Genomic DNA, 20,207 nt, shown 5'->3' with positions numbered 1-20,207 from the left:
GCAAAACCCCTAGTTGAATAGTACAAACAACATAAAACATAACGAATAAGTGAACAAAACGTATTACAATTAGATCATTATTCAGAAACACAGAGTTGTAATGAATTTGTTTCTTTTTTTCTTTTTTAATTTTCAGCTCAAGTGTTATTGATGAATTAGGATTTTAATAAAGTGAGTCATGGAAGCTTCATTAGTCTAGTAGTTTGACCAATGATTCATTAATGTTTTTAGACTATGAGTTTTAGGTTTTAATTCTCAGAAAAGACATAATAATGCAAATTAATTGTAGAATCGTTTGTAATATTTTTTTTTAGAATTTGTAATAGCATAATATATCCAGCGTTTATCTAAGTTGGACCGGAACCAATTAAACTTTGCAAGCCCATAAAAATAATGTTCCATCTTCTTTCCACATTAATAATACAGTCGCCGTCATGCTTCCGATCTACGATCAAAACGCTTCCACCTACGAACCCTGCGTTTCCATCACGCTTCCAAACAACACAATTCTGGAAACGCGATTCCGAGCCATTCTGCTTCCTCTTCGGACCTCCACGGGCGATTCCATGTAACGTACATTTCTCACCACGAAGTTCTCAATCCAAATATTATATAAATATATATATATATATATAAAAGAATTAGTGTTTTCTTTACAAAAATTAGTATTTAATTATGGATATTTAAAATTATGGGAAACTCACACCAAAGTATATTTAGATATATAAGCCTATTAATTTATAATATTTATATTTTCTAATTTTGAGAATCTTTGGTTAAATACCCATGCTCTAAGCTGCATCTGATTTTGAAAAGAGATTGTTTTGGAGTCTTTAAAGCTTCCAAGAAAATGCTTAACAAAGTTCACCACGTTTAATTGTGTGTGGACATGTTTCACAATTGTGGTCGAGTTTCAGAATTTTTCATCATAGACTCGAAGCTCTGTTTACACTACGGTCTAGATAAAATAAAACAATGGCCTGTGGACTAAGAGGGTACAGGTCGTAAGCAGATTCACAAGTGACAAGACAAAGGAATTGACACGAGGTAATCTGAAGGTAGGGACGATGTCCCAATCTCTGATGATCGCTTAAACCTCAGTTCATCTCCATACACTCCAGGGTCTGAGATTATCTGTTCTATCTCTGTCTCACCTTCAAGCATCTTCACAACTTCCGACATGGTTGGTCTTAAGGTCGGAGACTTGTTGGAACATAGAAGCGATACCTTTATCATTCTCTCTGCCTCCATCACATCATACAATCCTTCAAGCTTCGGATCCAGAATCTCTGAGAAAGCTCCTTTCTTCTGTAAAACAAACGCCTGAAATTGAAAAATCAAGAACCTTGTTAAGCACGCAACGCAGATCCTTGTGGGGGAAGTATTGGTTCAGTACCCAATCGAGAAGACCAATGCAACATTCGTTATCTGGTGTGTAATTAGCATTGCTCTTTCCACTAACAATCTCCATGGCCACCACACCGAAGCTGTAAACGTCTGCCTTTTCTGTTAAGTGACCCCTCATTACATATTCAGGAGCCATGTAGCCTCTGCAACCAAAACAACATTTTAACATGATACTGAAAAACATTATCAAATGTTGGATTCATGTGTATGACTGACTACAAAACTGACATTGTTCCAGCAACTTTGGTGGTAATGTGGCTCTTCTCGTCTTCATGAAGCCTAGCCAACCCGAAATCCGAAATCTTTGAGTTCAGATCCTTGTCTAGGAGTACATTTGTCCCTTTTATGTCTCGGTGAATGATCTTAACTGCTGAATCTTCGTGAAGAAAAGCAAGCCCTCTCGCGATTCCTACGCATATTTTGTGTCTTGTTCCCCATTCTAGTTTTAGACCGCTTCTTCCTGCACACAACAGTTACAAGAAAACAGTCAACTTCAAGACAGGAGAAGCTAAGCATCCAGCAACAAGATTTGTTTCATAGTCAGAACTTTACCAAATAATGCATCAGCAAGACAATTGTTCTCCAAGTACTCATAGACAAGAAGAAGCTGATTATTCTCACAACAGCATCCATAGAGCTTCACAAGATTTGGATGCTGCAGGCAGGCGATCATACCTATCTCGTTTACAAACTCCTTGTTACCTTGACATGATTTTGAAGATAGCTTCTTTACCGCTATCAAAGTTCCATCTGGTAATCTCCCCTGTATTGTCAAATTACTGGCATTAACTTGGTACTCACGTCTTTTTTAGTACATTGGCATTTCTAGAACTTAAAAACACTTTTGTTACCTTATATACAGATCCAAAGCCGCCTTCTCCAATCTTGTTTAATGGATCAAAATTGTCAGTTGCAACTTTTAGTTGCTTCAAACTGAAGGAACCTGTTATCATTTTAAATCTATTAGCTCTTTCTTTTACAAATACACCAACAACAGAACTTTAACTGATATTACCTCTCTTTCCTGAATCTTCATTTCTAACACATTTCTTCCAGTAGAATGCGCCGACAATCAAGAAAGCAAGAGAGAGTATCAGGGTTGTTATGACGAGAATGAGAGGATATATTCTTGGTTTGTGTGCTTTTCTGACTAGAAGAGGATGATGTACTTGAGCTGAAGATATACACAAGAAAAATAATGGGAGAAATATTGATCCATATTCATATATAAATTTTGCCTAAAATAGGATTAAACGACTGAACATTTCTTTTTCTTACCGCCACATTCAGATTCAGAACCTGAGAAAACAAGAACAAGAAATGAATCAAGATGCAAGCTCATGATGCTACTTTATACCAAAGAACTTCTACTTACTGGGACAGACTGAGATTGCAGATATGAGAGAGCCATAATGCCCTCTTTTTGGAATGATCGTTGTGCCTTTCCCTGCCCAGTAAAGCCGTATCTCTAAAGTGTTATCAGTCACGGTTGTGTTCACTTCTTTTATAACTTCCTTGTGAGTTCCATTAGCCTCTTCTCTTATGTTGAAATCCTCCCAAATCAACTTACCCTGAATAAACAACAAAGAATTAGCCAAAGACGTTAACAAGACTTCTTGGGAAATCCGCAGCTAAAAGATGTATATGTACCTGAACGTAAATGTTAAAGAAGCGTTTCGCTAGTCTAACATATGGTTCCTCATCTGAGAATTGAATCTCCGCAAAATGGAGTTTTACATTGTAGCTTCCATTTTCAAAACAAAAAGCAAAGTAGGCCAGACTCAGGGGAGAAAGTCGAGCTGTCTGGTATAGCTCAGGGTATTTTGCTGATACTACAGAATCTGAGAAAACTGTGTATGTATCTTCAGTTATTATATCATCCATAAAGTCACCAGTATTGCTGAATCCCCATTTTTTTCCATGATAGTTCATAGCTGAACCGGTTAGTCCAGAGTTATCACCCTCGTATAAGAACCTTCCTCGAGAGTTTTCGATAGTTACATTAGGTCCCCCGCAGTTTATATGAAGGGATCTACTATCTGTAAAAAATTAGATTTCTTTTAAGATCATACTCAACCTAAAAACAACTTGAAAATGGAAGCAAAACAAAAGACAAACAAAAACAACACTTACAATTTTTACACTGGTTTATGGCAGAACATGGAAGAAGTCTGGTTCTGTATTAAGAACAATGAGTTAATAACAGTATGCATTGTGTTCCAAAAAAAAAAAGAGTTAATAACAGTATGCATTGTGAAATTGGTTAGATTGGTCAAAAATGTTCTTACAGACTGTTTCGTGAACTTGAGCTCTCATATGTGTTTACATTCCTGCATCAAAACATAATAGTCATCAAGCTTTCAGAAAGTCTAAAAAGAAAAATAAACAGTAGCTTTTAAAAAAAAAAAGAAACAATAGTTAGGATAACAATAGAAGAACATACGTCCTCTCTCTGCAGCTTGGAGACCATGTGAAGTTATTATACGAAAGATCACTGTCCATTGCAAAAGCCAAAATAAAAGCAAGAAATTATAGCCTATTAAGGTTGAGATATTTTTTTTACATGAAAGTGACACTGGCCATACATATTGGTGCTTGCAGTAAGGAAAGGTCCTGATTCAACTTTTCCTGACAACATATTTCCAGCCAAATATCTAAAAAAAACTGAAACCATGAGATGAGTTCTAAAACTTTTCTTCATACTCCAACATGCTCTAATCATTTAATACTAATGGGACATACGTATATTTTGGTGCGGTTGCATCTGCTGGTATTTCTCCAGTCAGTCTATTAAACGAAAGATCCCTACCCGAAAAAGAAAGAAAAGTATCATTGTCGAAAGATTGGATGGTATTACACAAAATGCCGAGTGATATACATTAAACTTACAGAGTCATGAGATAGGGAAGATCCCAGATAGTGGTTGGGATAGGTCCGGTTAAGTTCATATTTCTGAGAACCCTATAAAATTAACAGAATCAGTCTTGAGCCTTAAACAAGATTTGCTTGAGCAGAGACATTAATAGTTGTAAGACATTGCATACAAATATTTCAGGTTCTTGGTAGTTATATGAGGAAATTGTCCCAATGTTGTGTCACTGATCCTCCTACATAGACAAAAAAATGAAAATAATGGATACAGTTTATATTTGAGAAGACCAATATGCTTCTGTATCTTCGTCCTTGGATGTATTGAGAGAGGATTACTTACAGGTCGAACAAATTCTCTAGTTGAAAGATGGAGTCTGGAATAGGTTCTGTTAGGCCAGTTGCATAGAGTTCTCTGATTAAAAATAGGCACAATCAGATAACATTGACACTGATTGAAATGCTTCAAGCTTTCAAAAAATTTGGCTTACAATCTTTGAAGTTTAGCTAAGGTCCCCATTAACTCCGGAATGGATCCATTAAGGCGATTATCGCTGAAACGGCTGCAAACAATAGAATGAAAAAGTGTCAGACACAATAATTATATAGAACAGAGTTAAGAGACCATCTTGTAATGAAAAGTAAACTGATAATTACAGATTTGTCAGATTTTTTAGTCTTGCTATTGTCTTGGGTATGCCTCCAACTAGTTGGTTAGAAGAGAGTACTCTGGGAGAATCAGCAAAAAGCAAAAGCAGTATTATTTTGTCTAGTCTGTAATCTTGAATAACTGATCTAGAGATTGGTTAAAAGCATTTTTTTTTCTTACAATCCTTCTAGGTTAACTAGGTTCCCAAGTTCTATAGGGATAGTTCCAGAAAATTGATTTGCTTCAAGATCTCTGAAAAACATGCATACGAAAAACAAAATTAGTTTCCAATTTTCCAGAATGATGAAACTTCATATCTAATCATACAATTTAGTGAGGTTAATAAACTTCCCCAGGCCTTTAGGAATGCCTCCTGATAGGCGATTGGCACAAACAGTGCTACAAAGGTAAATTCAGGAAAATTTAGAAGCATTTCTCACTTCCTTCACAAGAAATTCGAGATAGAAGACTTACATAGATGTGAGGTAAGGCAGTGAGGCCCATTCCATAGGGATTGAGCCATTAAGGTAATTCCGGCACAAGTCACTACACAAACACAGCAAAAATGCTCCGGTTTTGTCAACTTAAACATTGAAAGCAGAGGAAACTAAACACAAAGATCCCTCCTCACATTAATTCAAGATACTGGAGCTTTGAGAGTTCTGGTGGAAGTCTACCCGGAAGACTGAATGTCTTAATGATACTGCACGTGAAGTAACATTAGTTATATAGATCCCAAAACAATAGAAACAAACGTCTAGTTTCTTACAAGTGTGTGATATGACAAGTGTTGTTGTTGTTGAAACGACAGTCACATCTGATTGTGCTGTTCTGACCTTCCTTGAGGACATATTGAGTTATCACCAGAGTCTTTGTGAGACATGGATCTTCACTTAGGTTCAGGTGCTTAACACCAAGCGTCGATGCAATATCCTTAAGGGCTTCCACTGGTAAAGACAAACAAATCATAAAGAAAACAAAATTTAGTTCAAATTCACGATGATTAGCCAATTTTGTTTGGCGACATTACATATAGATGCAATAAAAACCATTCAACCTTCATCTGGGTGCAGCGAAGGAGAAGCAGTGACTGTAGTACAGACCAAGTAGATAAGAGTAAGAACAGAGAGAAGAGAACTAAAAAGGCATCTTTGCGACATGACCATAAGTTTGTAAGTTGCAGACAAGGAAGATTATGTCCAAGTGATCTACAACGCCGCCGTGCCTTGTGTTCCGTAAAATAAAACTTTTTCCTCAGGCCCCACTAAAAATAATTCTTGTAGGAGCCCCTTATCATGTAAGTCCCTTTCGGTAAATGGTGATCCTCTTATATAAAGTTTTACTTTTCTTTTATTGATAGAGGTATATGGGCGAAAGTTCAACTAATCTCTCAAGAGAAAATACCAACGAATAGCCTGGTCTCGAATTTCCATAGGAATAGTCAGGCCTCGAATTTCCAAATGAACCGTAAAGCATGGTTCCATATCATCTGGCCATTCAAATGGCAACTTAGTTCATGGCTGACGGGCTTACCCATTATTCCAAATTTCTCTTTTATCATCAGCCTACCACCGTTTGGTTATAAAGTTTTATGTTTCAAATTACTAATAAAATTGTCATCTATATTATTAAAATTGAAATACCTTTTAAAATTGTTTAAAAATATTGCTAGCAATATAATAAGAATTGTCTAGAAACATAAATACAAGTATTTAAAAAAGAAGTATAGTGTCATTTTATTAATTTTATTAATATAATTACTTTAGTTATCTTTCCATATTTAGCTCAGTTTAACAATTTCATTATTTATATTACCTTAACAATACATCACATCATTAATTATATTACCATTATAATAATAGTGCAAATTTTTATTTATTAGTTAATCAATATTAACTTTACGCCAATTATAAAATCAAAAATGTAAAATAACTGGGTTTTGCATATGGTTAAACATTCGGTTTAGTTTGTATTACTAAAACTTTTTTATTTATTTTAGTTTCAATCGGTGAAAAATTATGTAGCCTAAGACATGTTTTGTGAATAAAATAATAACTTAAATCAAAATAATAAAAATATTTTACATTTATTGTCACTTAATTTTTTACTCCATATAATTATTATACTAAATTAAGTTTTTTTTTCTATTTCACTTAATTTAGTCAAACACATAGAAAAAAATCATTTTTATTAGTTTATAAAATCAGTAAGGCATGAACACGGCTATCCATTTAGGTACGAGGTGTTCTTTTCGGATATCGTCTTTTTCACATCAAGCTCCGCTTGAATATTATAAATTTATGTGTGGGTTTTGAGTTGGGTCCTTCTCGGTCTGGAAGAGTTTGATTCTGATGTATATGAACCTAAGAATATCTAAATAACAAATATATCTGAAACGGGTTCGGATATTTGTACCAAAAATAACTATACCCGATTCGATGTAGGTCTTTTGGATTCAATTAGTTATATTATGACATATATAAAATATATAATATTAATAATAAAAAAACAAATATCATTGTGTAAAAATGTAATAACCAATATCCGAGCGGATACGTGTCAGATATTGAGCTATGGATGGAGACCTTTCCACCGTTATATTGAACCCATATTTTAACACAAGATATAACATTGAGTTAGCTTTCAAATGCCACCGGTTAGAGGTCAATCAGCATCCTATAGCAGAAATTATGCCCTTTTTATTGAAGAGTGGTAAGTGTGCCTTGTGAGAAGAAGCTGTCAAGAAGATGAAGGACTGTCGATCGACAGTGTACCCTTGCCATCGGTCGACGGTGATACCAGAATATGGTCTGAGCATATTTTATGACCAACTGAAGCTCAGAAGCAACCATAAATTACCAGAATACCCTTGGACGATCTAAAATCCTATTTATGTGTTTTCTAAGCCATTGTTGACGGGTACGCTTTATTTTTATTCATAGTCTTAGGTTAGGAGAGAAAGGAGGAACTTCTTCAGAGTTCTCTTGAAACTCCATTGGTTTTAGTTTTATTTATATTTTATGTTATTCATCTATTCATCTATGATTTTTGTGACAAACATCATGCATAAGTAGATCCACCTGCTAGGTTTAGGAATTTCTAGGGTTTTGAATGAACTTCTGAATTATATGATTGTTAGTATATCTTAAGATCTCTACATCAGGCTAGCTTCTAATACTAGGATCTAGAGTAGTTGGAAAACCACGAGAGTGTGACTAATTGTTTGAGCCTAGAATCATAGGACAATTGAAAGGCACGAGAGTGCAATCAATTAACAGAACCTGAATCCTGTTGGATTAGATACCTAGGCACATACTAGCGTTGGTCTAGGAATCTAGTTGAACACAATCGATCAGATCGATAACGCTTGCCTAAGGCAGCGTCGATCGACGTTCATACCATAGCATCGATCGATGCTTATACCGTAGCATCATTCGACGCTCATACCATAGCATCGATCGATGCTCGATCCGTGTTAACATGCGAGTGCTGAGACACTGAACTTAGTCAATAGATTACACTCACAGTGAGAGTTGGTTATCTTTTGCATTAGATATCGAGTTCTAGAATCAATCCTTAGCATCAATGTATTAGAGTTCTAATAACCTGAATGAAACCCTAAGTCTAGTAACCATCCTTTCATTAAACAAACTCTAACAACTACCTTGTTCGCCTTGCAGTTTATTATATTTACTACTTTAATACCTATTAGCCTAGCTAAATCGTATAACTATTTAGATCTATTGTGTGCTCCAGCTCCTTGTGGATTCGATCCCTAAGTACTACAATTGAACTTCTTATTTGAGAAGTAATTCACTCCTTAGGGTAATTTGAGTGATATCAATAAACAAAAGTGGTCATTTGATTTATAAGAGCACGCCAGTTTATTACATAATAATAATTGATTTCTTATTTATTTAATATATAATTATTATTTTATTATTTCATAATATGTAGAAAAACAAAAATAAGTAATAAATATAAAATATTTATTCTGCAGAAGGCCCAGATCTTAAACATTTTCTAGATCTCAGGCCAAAAAAAAATGAGAATAAACTCAAAAATCAATATTTATATCGAGCAATAACCAAAATAAAAAAAAAAACGACCCAAAAATGAGAAAAATATTGAAGATAGATAGGATTGACACATAAACGTAAACTTTTCATAACCATAATTAACTTTTAAATTGTTAAATCATGATATGAAACCGAGCTGACATAGTTTCATTGTAACCAAATAGCAGGCCTGAAATTTGTCGGCCTAATTGTTAGTTTCTTATGCGATAAGTGATTGTTTGACCTAAAATATTTTTAAAAATAAAATCATCTCATCATGAAACAAATTATGTAATTAAGAAGAAAAATTTTAAATTGTTTAAGGGCCAAAAATATTAATTCGATCAAGAATATAAATTTTATTTTTCCATACGATATCATTTAAATAATTTTTATACGATATTTAATATTATTTTTAAATAATAATTTTCAAATAAATTTTCCTAGTATGACAATTAAAAAAGGCGTCCTTACCGAACTCCAAGCAAAAAACACTCGATTTCGTATGTTCTATGATCTGTAACAAATAACAATACTAGAATGTTCTTAATCTTACTAAAGTGGATATTCTTAGATTAAATATATCTTCCTCTCTCTCTCTCAATATATGATGTTCGATTATATATATATATGATGTTTAAAGAAACTTCTATTGGTTTTACAAATTAAACTTTTTATATATATCAGTATAAATTTATTTTATCGAGAACTGTGTAACCAATTGTGTTTTTACAAATTTTATTTATAGAGTAAATTAATTTTAAATTATTTTTTAGTGATATTTGTGGAAAATGTAGAATTTTTGACATTTGGGTACGAAATGGAAAGAGAATATGTTGGAGAAAAAAAAAGTAAAATTCTTTTTTCTTTGTGTGAATGTAGAGGCTGCAAAAGCATAACTGAGAAATATCACTCATCGTTTCATAACTTTTTGAGTGTTAAATATCCACATGATAACCTTCAAGTTGTAATAATATATGATAAGTTGGATCAAATGATGATATACGCTTAATCTCAAAAATTTAAATGTATATACTCTTCCATTTATATCTAATTTATTTTATTACTAGGTGACCAGCCCGCACCCTGTGCAGGCATAAGAACATGACCGGTTCGCACTCTGTGTTCTCTCTCGGTCCGCACCTCACGAGAGGGAACACAGTAACGTCAGTATAAAGAGGCAGATATTATGTGTATGTATAATTGCAACGTCACAAAATATTTTGTGTGTTTACGAAGATACTTTCATTCAAAAAATAGAATAAATAGTGTATAGTTTTAGAAGTAACAGATTTTATATTATCATTAATTAGAATTGTATTGTATATGTGTCGTAATTTTTTATTTTAAGTGAATAATATTATTTTTCCATAAATAATAAACAAACATTTATGTAGACATATTAAAGAAAATATTATAAAAATCAAAATATTATCCATAAATAATATAAATTATGAAGTACATTTCTCGATAAAGTAGATGTCGGCGAATTTATTCTGTTAATTGATGTACAATTATGGTTTTATCAACGAATTTATTCTATTAATTGATGTACAATTGTGGTTTTAATTGATGTACAATTGTGGTTTTATCAACGAATTTATTCTGTAAATAATAAACAAACATTTCTCGATAAACATTCAGGTCCAATCAACGAATTTATTCTGTTAATTGATGTACAATTATATTGCATAAAAGTACCTCGTCATAGAGTTCAGCAGCAGAATGACGCACAATTTGTTGAGCATTAGCATCAACCAAAGAAAATTAGCCTCACCGCTATCGTCATTGACATGGGCAATTAATTTGAACCTGTACAAAAATATTAATAAACGTCACAGACTATTTCAATGACGATTTACCCAACTCATCTATTTGTATATCTAACCCGCTCAATACCTGGAAGTGACATCACTGTGTTCTTTGTCACACGTATTGCAGAAGAACAAGGGCCGGCCATCAGCATCAACATTGGTTGTAGGCATCACTTTTTTGTTGTGGTATTTGCAACTTAAATATTGCCAGCCACATTCAGTATCAATTGTTGATATAGTCCCCAGAGTGACAAAAGTGCCAACCTATTCGTCAATAACAATATGTTAAAAGCATTGATAACACATGGAGTATACGCATGTGTAAAAAAATTGAGATCAAAGAGTGTAGTCTATATACCAGGGTACTGTCAATGATCTCTCTGATGGTTAGCCTCTCATTAAGAACAAAAAACCTGGCACGAATAGAAGTAGCGGTACCAACAGACTATTGGCTACTATCGTTGTTTGTAAGAGCAAGTGAATCATCAGGGGGACTGCCATCACAAATAATCACACATAATTTAAAAATCCGTCGGTGAAAATGAGGTGATAAAATTAAAATAAACATCTATATGTATTGAACTCCTCCATAGGTCTGGAACGTAAGACGCATGACACGTACCTTGATTTGAACTCCTCAATAAAATCAAGTGTTGGGTTGAGCAGAATATGGGTTGAATTATACCCGCTAGATATGGAGTAAGCACCTACAAAGTATATTGATCTTATTAATATGTTATGCTCGCAATCATTTTACACAAATTGAAACAATATTATATACTTTTTCACTCTTTAACAGAACAAAATCTGATAACACAAATAATCATGGTCGACATGTTACTCCTACTGTAATCGTATACTTGTTTAGCATAACAACCCCACAGAGTACACATCATCTTTACATTACTGTATAATATAAACTTAAGTTAAATACAGTTAATAGACGTTTAGCTAGCAAAGTATAACTAAGATTAAAAACAAAGTCTTACTTTGCGTCACGCAGCTCAACCAAGAGCCTCATGTTGTCTTTTCCTTTTATTATTTTGTTTCCAGAAACCCGAAGTTAATTATTTGGCCAACAACATCAACATAAAAAAAAGTGTCAAATCAGAAACAAGTAACTACAAAGTGAAAGAGTCTTTAACTGCGTAAGAAACTAACTCACCAACCAAACAGCTATGATCCAGATTTCCACCAAGAATATCAGAGAAGTCCGCGAAATACTTTTTGGGAACTGCACTTGCAAAATCATCAGCTTTTCCAATAAAATTTGTTGGAAAGAAGCCAATTTTGTAAGGATGTGGCGTTGTACGGTATTCACCAGTTGCATAGTACACTTTGAACAACTGGAGGACAATCGCATCTCCCTCGCGTAGCTTGTCATCGAAGTTTTTGATGAGTTGTTCACCAACTGAAGCATGAATTCTTGTCCCCTGGTCACAAAAATGATAAGAGTTTTAGTCACGCAGAACAAGTATATAAACGATGTTTCCAAATAAATCCATGTTGTGTGATGTATACTTACTTTTTTATCAACAACCACCATTTCAATAGTGTTTCCTGATTCTTTGTTATAGTTTCTCCACAAGCGAACAATCCTAACTTCAATACGGACGTATCTTTACGGGGTTTTAATTCTCTCACATAAGAAACAATATTTTTTTTGGCTCGCACGCACCATTGCCATTGTTCTTGTTAGAGCTGAATGTTTGTATTTTAACCATTCGGGTTTCTCATATATATATTAAGGCAATTTATTTATCATATTAATGACCCCTAATAAAGATTGAAATCGTTTAAAGAAAGATTTTAATTGTGTATTGTCATAAATTGATTTGCATATGATATGATTTTAACTTGCGCAAGTAATTGATTGGAATAATAAGGAAAGTTATTAATATGCAAATTAGTTTACAATCTTGCGCAAGTTATCTAATTATATAGGCTTAACATCTATCGACAATATATTAGGCCTTTTGTAAATAGGCTATTCACATTATTTCCCATAATTAAACTAAAAGCAAACTTGAAAATCTGAAAACCAACAGACCGGAAACCGCAAGGAATGAAACTGACTGACTAAATTAGTAATGTGAACCTCTAAATCGAATGGCAATTAGCGATGCAACAGACTATCGGAATTAGTAATGTGAAGCTCTAAATCGTGCTAATGAAACAAAAAACCAAACTTGAAAATCTCAAGAGAAGACTGTCTAAATGCTTGTTGAGTTATTAAGGAGAAGATAATCTTACAGTCCTGATTCAGAGACTGAAGTCGAATGCAAGTTTCTTGTAAATGTCAGTTGTCTCTTCTTGTTCCATCAGTAGACAGTCCGCGTAACACATCTCTGGCCGTGGCAATTGTCTTGTTTAAGAGAATCAAGACCTCAAAAGCAAGAAGGTTAATCAGTCAATTAGATACAAAGATTCTAAATGTTAATAAGCAGATAGTAGTTTATAGCTTAACATATGTCGAATCCAATCAGAGAAATCAAACAATCTTTGTATCATAGCTTAAAAGTCGAATCCAATCAGAGAAACTAAAAAAATCTTCGCCAATTAGCTTAAAAGTCGAATTCAATCAGAGAAACCAAAAAAACCGTAAATTCTGAGAGTATCGATAAACTACACCTCGTCTGGTTATCGTCGATGTTCGCGATGGATATGATTAAAGTAGCAGAGTAGGGAGAAGCAAACTCATCTGGTCGGACTGTCTTCATTGGATCGAAACCATATAGAACTTCCATTGATACGCGATTGAAAAAAAAAATTCATGACATACGACGGTGTTTTAGTAAACGCGGAGGAGAGTGAAAAAAATAAATGAAAAAGAAAAATTCAAAAAAAACAGCCAATAGAATTATAACGTTTTTCATGAGAAGCTTTATATGAGTGCCACCTCAACAGAAATCACTAAAGTGACTTCTCTTTTAATGTATAGGAAGATTAAGTTTACTCAAAACAATTATGAGAAGACCCATAAACCCTTATTGAATCTATCTATTTACTAACTATACTATCCCGTTGATAAATGTACCTAAGTTAGATATACCAAATTATATCTAATTTAAATGTATATACTCTTCCATGTATATCTAATATACCAAATTGTTTTGAGTGTTAAATATCCACATGATAACCTTCAAGTTGTAATAATATATGATAAGTTGGATCAAATGATGATATACGCTTAATCTCAAAAATTTAAATGTATATACTCTTCCATTTATATCTAATTTATTTTATTATTAAGTTTACTCAAAACAATTATGAGAAGACCCATAAACCTTTATTGAATCTATCTATTTACTAACTATACTATCTAGGTCGGATATGAAAACAAATCTTAAAACAAATCTATCTAGGTATACCAAGTTGTACTTCCATCAATTAAGATTTAAAATTTAAAATTTTAATTTTGGAAGAAATGTAGGGAAAAAATGAAAATCTAATAATTCACTAAGAGTATAGACTATTTAAAATTAAGTGAGATATGATAGATTATATTTTTTCATTCAGAGAATTTGAGAATATGGTCCTCATAAGTTGCTAGAAATAGAAAAAAAATTTAAAATTTAAAGGCTTCAAAAGTATGACTGGGAATATAACTTTTATTAAATTTTGGGTTTTGATTTTTCTACAACACTTTATTCCCAACTAATCCAGCTTCAGTATCCACAATTTTATCACATGTGATTTAGTTATTGTGTCAGACATGTTTTATAACTATGATCGAGTTTCCGAGTGGTTCACTATAGATTCGAAGCTATGGTCTAGAAAAAACAGTGGACTCTGGACTAAGAGGGTACAGGTCGTAAGCAGATTCACAAGACGAAGGAATTGACACGAGGTAGTCAGAAGGTAAAGATGATGTACCAATCTCTGAAAATCTCTTAAATCTTAGTTCATCTCCGTACACTCCAGGATCTGCGATGATCTGTTCTATCTCTGTTTCGCCTTCAAGCATCTTCACAACTTCCGACATGGTCGGTCTTAAGGTCGGAGACTTGTTGGAACATAGAAGCGATACCTTTATCATTCTCTCTGCCTCCATCACATCGAATACTCCTTCAAGCTTCGGATCCAGAATCTCTGAGAAAGCTCCTTTCTTCTGTAAAACAAACGCCTGAAATTGAAAAAAATCAAGAACCTTGTTAAGCACGCAACGCAGATACTTGTGGGGGAAGTATTGGTTGAGTACCCAATCGAGAAGACCAACGCAACATTCGTTATCTGGTGTGTAATTGGCATTGCTCTTTCCGCTAACGATCTCCATTGCCACCACACCGAAGCTGTAAACGTCTGCCTTTTCTGTTAGGTGACCCCTCATTGCATATTCAGGAGCCATGTAGCCTCTGTAACCAAAACAACATTTTAACATGACATTCAAAGACATTCTCAAATGTTGGATTCATTTGTATAAGACCGACATTGTTCCTGCAACTCTGGTGGTAATGTGGCTCTTCTCGTCTTCATGAAGCCTAGCCAACCCAAAATCCGAAATCTTTGAGTTCAGATCCTTGTCTAGCAGTACATTTGTCCCTTTGATGTCTCTGTGAATGATCTTAACAGCTGAATCTTCATGAAGAAAAGCAAGCCCTCTCGCGATTCCTAAGCATATTTTGTGTCTTGTTCCCCATTCTAGTTTCAAACCGCTTCTTCCTGCATGCACCAGTTACAAGAAAACAATCATTTCAAGACAGGCGAAGAATGCAAAAAAAAAAAAAAAAAATCATTGGTCTCTAATAGATTTATTCATAGTCAAAACATTACCAAATAATGCATCAGCAAGACAGTTGTTCTCCAAGTACTCATAGACAAGAAGAAGCTGATTATTCTCACAACAGCATCCATAAAGCTTCACAAGATTTGGATGCTGCAGGCAAGCGATCATACCGATCTCATTTATAAACTCTTTGTTACCTTGACGTGATTTTGACGATAGCTTCTTTACCGCGATCAGTGTTCCATCGGGTAACCTTCCCTGTATTGCCAAATTACTCGCACGTGTCAGCCTTTACATATTCCGATTTAAAGAATAAAATCTCCGTGTACCAAGGGTGATTTATGCTACCACTAGGCCACCATCACCTTGGTGAAATTTGATACTTCTTGAACTTAAAAACACTTTGTACCTTATAAACAGATCCAAAGCCGCCTTCTCCAATCTTGTTTAATGGATCAAAATTGTCAGTTGCAACTTTTAGTTGCTTCAAACTGAAGGAACCTGTTGTCATTTAGATCTTTTAGCTCTTTCTTTTAAAAATACACCAACAACAGAACTTTAACTGATATTACCTCTCTTTCCTGAATCTGCATTTCTAACACATTTCTTCCAGTAGAATGCGCCGACAATCAAGAAAGCAAGAGAGAGTATCAAGGCTGTTATGACGAGAATGAGAGGATATATTCTTGATTTGTGTTCTTTTGTAACTGGAGGAGTCTTCACTTCAACTGAAGATGGAGAGAAGAAAATAATGAGAGAAATATTGATCCATATTATTTCCTAAATATAGCTGAAAATAGGATTAATAAGACTTGGCGTTTCTTTTTCTTACCGCCACATTCAGATTCAGAACCTGGGAAAACAAGAACAAGAAACGAATCAAGATGCAAGCTCATGATGTTACTTTATACCAAAGAACTTCTACTTACTGGGACAGACTGAGATTGCAGATATGAGAGAGCCATAGTTCCCTCTTTTAGGAATGATGGTTGTGCCTTTCCCTGCCCAGTAAAGCCGTATCTCTAAAGTGTTATCAGTCACGGTCGTGTTCACTTCTTTTATAACTTCCTTGTGAGTTCCATTAGCCTCTTCTCTTATGTTGAAATCCTCCCAAATCAACTTCCCCTAAACAGATAACAAAAGAATTAGCCAAAGATGCTGAAAAATTCTTCTTGAGGAATCCGCAGCTAAAAGATGTAAATGTACCTGAACGTAAATGTTAAAGAAGCGTTTGGCTAGCCTAGCATATGGTTCCTCATCTGAGAATTGAATCTCCGCAAAATGGAGTTTCACATTGTAGCTTCCATTTTCAAAACAAAAAGCAAAGTAGGCCAGACTCAGGGGAGAACGTCGAGCTGTCTGATAAAGTTCAGGATATTTTGCTGACACAGGAGATTCTGATGAAATTGAGTATGCATCTTCTGGTAGTTTATCATCCATAAAGTCACCAGTATTGCTGAATCCCCAGTTTTTCCCATGATTGTTTGTAGCTGAACCGGTTAGTCCATAGTTACCCTCATATAAAATGCTTCCTCGAGAGTTTTCGATAGTTACATCAGGTCCTCCACAGTTTATATGAAGCGATTTAATATCTGCATATAGTGAATTTCTTTCAAAACCATACTCAAACTCAAAAAAATAACAATAGAAAAACAGAAACAGAAACAACACTTACAACTTAGACACTGGCTTATGGCGGAACATGGAAGAAGGCTGGTTCTGTATCAAGAAAGTTGAGTTAATAAGAACGTGCACAGTGACCTTTGATTGATAAGAGTGCTCAAAAATGTTCTTACAGGCGATTTTTTGACCGCGAGCTCTCATATGTGTTTACATTGCTGCATCAAAACATTATTTTCTTCAAGCTTTCAGAACGTTGTAAGAAAAAAAAAACAGTAGTTATGATAACAATAGCGGAACATACTCCCTCTCTCTGCAGCTTGGAGACCAAGTAAAGTTATTATAGGAAAGATCACTGTCCATTGCAGACGCCAAAAAAAAGTAAGAGATTAGCCTCATAAGGTTGATATATTGTTTGAAATAGAAAGTGATATTGGCCATACATATTGGTGCTTGCAGTAAGGAAAGGTCCTGATTCAATTTTTCCTGACAACTTATTTCCAGTCAAATATCTGAAAACGAAAAATGGAGTTCATAAAATTTTACTTCATACTCTAAAATGCTCTAATCATTCAACACTATGTGGCATACGTAAATTTTGCCGCCGCTGCATCTGCTGGTATTTCTCCTGTCAGTCTATTAAAGGAAAGATCGCTGCAGGGGAAAGGAAAAACAAAAAGCATCATAGTCAAAAAAAAAATTAGATGGTATTTCAAAAAATGCAGAGTGATATCTTATTATATATACATTAAACTTACAGAGTCATGAGATTGGGAAGACCCCATATAGTTGTTGGAATAGGTCCTGTTAAGTTCAAGTTTCTGAGGACCCTGAAAAAATTAACAGAATCAATCATGCGTCATTAACACATGTATTATAAACAGGATCTTGTCTGCACCACAGACATAAATACATATGAGATATACTGCATACAAATATTTTAGGTTCTTGCTAATTATATGAGGAAATTGTCGCAATCCAGCAGTTGTGTCACTGATCCTCCTGCATAGAATTAAATTAATGGATATATGTGTCTATAATATGCAATCTTCTTGGATGTATTGCGAGAATATTGCTTACAGATCAACCAAATTCTCTAGACGAAAAATGGAGTCTGGAATAGGTTCTCTAAGGCCACTTGCGTAGAGTTCTCTGATTAAAGATAGTCACAAGTCAAAAAAATTGAAGCTGATCGTAAAGCTTCAAGCTGTGAAAAACTCTACTGCGTGATTTCTTGGCTTACAATCTTTTAAGTTTAGATAAGTTGCCTATAAACTCTGGGATTGATCCGTTAAGGTGATTATCGCTAAAACGGCTGCAGACAATAACAATGAAACAATGTAATACATAATGGTTATACAATTGAACAGATTAAAAACAGGCTATCTTATAATGGAAAAGAAAGCTGATATTACAGATTTGTCAGATTTTTTAGTCTTCCTAATGTCTCGGGTACGCTCCCAACTAATTGGTTAGAAGAGAGTACTCTGGAAGAATCAGCAAATCAAAACCAAGATTATTTGTTCATGTTTTAAAGAAACACCTTAATCATGATAAGGTGATTTTAAAGTGTGATTAACATATTCTTGCTTACAATCCTTCTAGGTTAACCAGGTTCCCAAGTTCCTCAGGGATAATTCCAGAGAATTGGTTGGCTTCCAGAATTCTGAAGTCATTGAAACAAACAAACAAACAAAAAAAGCTTTATTTTTGAATTTTCCAAAAGGATGAAATAATATATGTAATCACATGAGATGGCCAAAAAAAAACTGTAAAACATACAATTGGGTGAGGTTAATAAACTTCCCCAGTCCTTTGGGAATGTCTCCTGATAATCGATTCGCACAAACAGAGCTACAATGATAAATTCAGGTAAATTTAGAAGCATTTCTCACTTCCTTTACAAGAAACTCGAGATAAAAGACTTACATAGATGTGAGGTAAGGCAGTGAGGCCCATTCCATAGGTATTGAGCCATGAAGATAATTAAGGCATAAGTCACTGCACAAACAAGAAAAATAAGTTCCATTTTCTATAATGTTTTGTCAACTAAAACATTGAAAACACAGGAAACTGAACACAAAGATCCCTCCTCACATCGATTCAAGATACTGAAGCTTTGAGAGTTCTGGTGGAAGTCGACCCGGAAGACTGAATGTCTTAAGGATACTGCACATGAAGTAAAGTTAGATGGAGCTCAAAACCAGAGAAACTAACAGGAAAGAAACGTCTAGTTCTTACAAGTGTGTGATATGACAAGTTTTGTTGTTGTTGAAATGACAGTCACATCTGATTGTGCTGTTATGTCCTTCCTTGAGGACATCTTGAGTTATGACCAGAGTCTTTGTGAGACATGGATCTTCACTTAGGTTCAGGTGCTTGACACCGAGTGTGGATGCAATATCCTTAAGGGCTTTTACTGGAAAAGACAAACAAATTATAGAGACAAAATCGTGCTTTAGTTCAAATTCACAAAGATAAGCCATGCTTGTCTGTATATATATGCATCGAAAGTTAAAATCATAATAAACCTTCATCTGGGTGCAGAGAAGGAGAAGAAGCAGAGACTGTATAGACCAAGCAAATGAAAATAAGAACAGTGAAAAGAGAGCTAAAATGGCGGCTTTGCGACATGATCATGAGCTTTTAAGCTGAAGACATGGAAGATTTATCTTCAAGTGATCTACATATGACTTCAAAACACTACATATATATACTACTAATCAGTAACCCTTCTTAAATACCAATATTTATATAAAAATGTGAGATATATATGTCTGTATTAAAAATTGTGAAAGATGTGAAGTGTCTTGAGAATGTAATTTGACTAAGCTGAGATTAAGAGTCTACACATGGGGTCTGATTGCTTTTTAAAGCGAGAGATATGTGTTTCTTAATTACAATCCAGCCTCTCTGAATTTATTTATACACAATATATGAAGGAAAAACTTTACAAAGAAGATTATTCACCCATTCTGTTGCATTTTATAGTTGTCTAGTTTTATAACTACTAGAACAAAAGTACTACTGAGATTTCATGATCCTCAAAGCATTATTAATATCAC

The 20,207-nt window shown here is 34.3% G+C and overlaps 2 pseudogenes; both read right to left on the bottom strand.

The window, feature by feature from the left end:
- Positions 1-838: 838 nt before the first annotated feature.
- On the bottom strand, positions 839-6,227 carry LOC106406224 (annotated as a pseudogene).
- Positions 6,228-14,499: 8,272 nt separating this feature from the next.
- On the bottom strand, positions 14,500-19,776 carry LOC106406225 (annotated as a pseudogene).
- Positions 19,777-20,207: the final 431 nt, after the last annotated feature.

Source organism: Brassica napus, chromosome A7 (genome assembly GCF_020379485.1).
Source record: "Brassica napus cultivar Da-Ae chromosome A7, Da-Ae, whole genome shotgun sequence".
In the NCBI taxonomy this organism is placed as follows: domain Eukaryota; kingdom Viridiplantae; phylum Streptophyta; class Magnoliopsida; order Brassicales; family Brassicaceae; genus Brassica; species Brassica napus.
The sequence above is the reverse complement of the archived record's forward strand: the minus strand, read 5'-3'. Positions and strand labels throughout refer to the sequence as shown.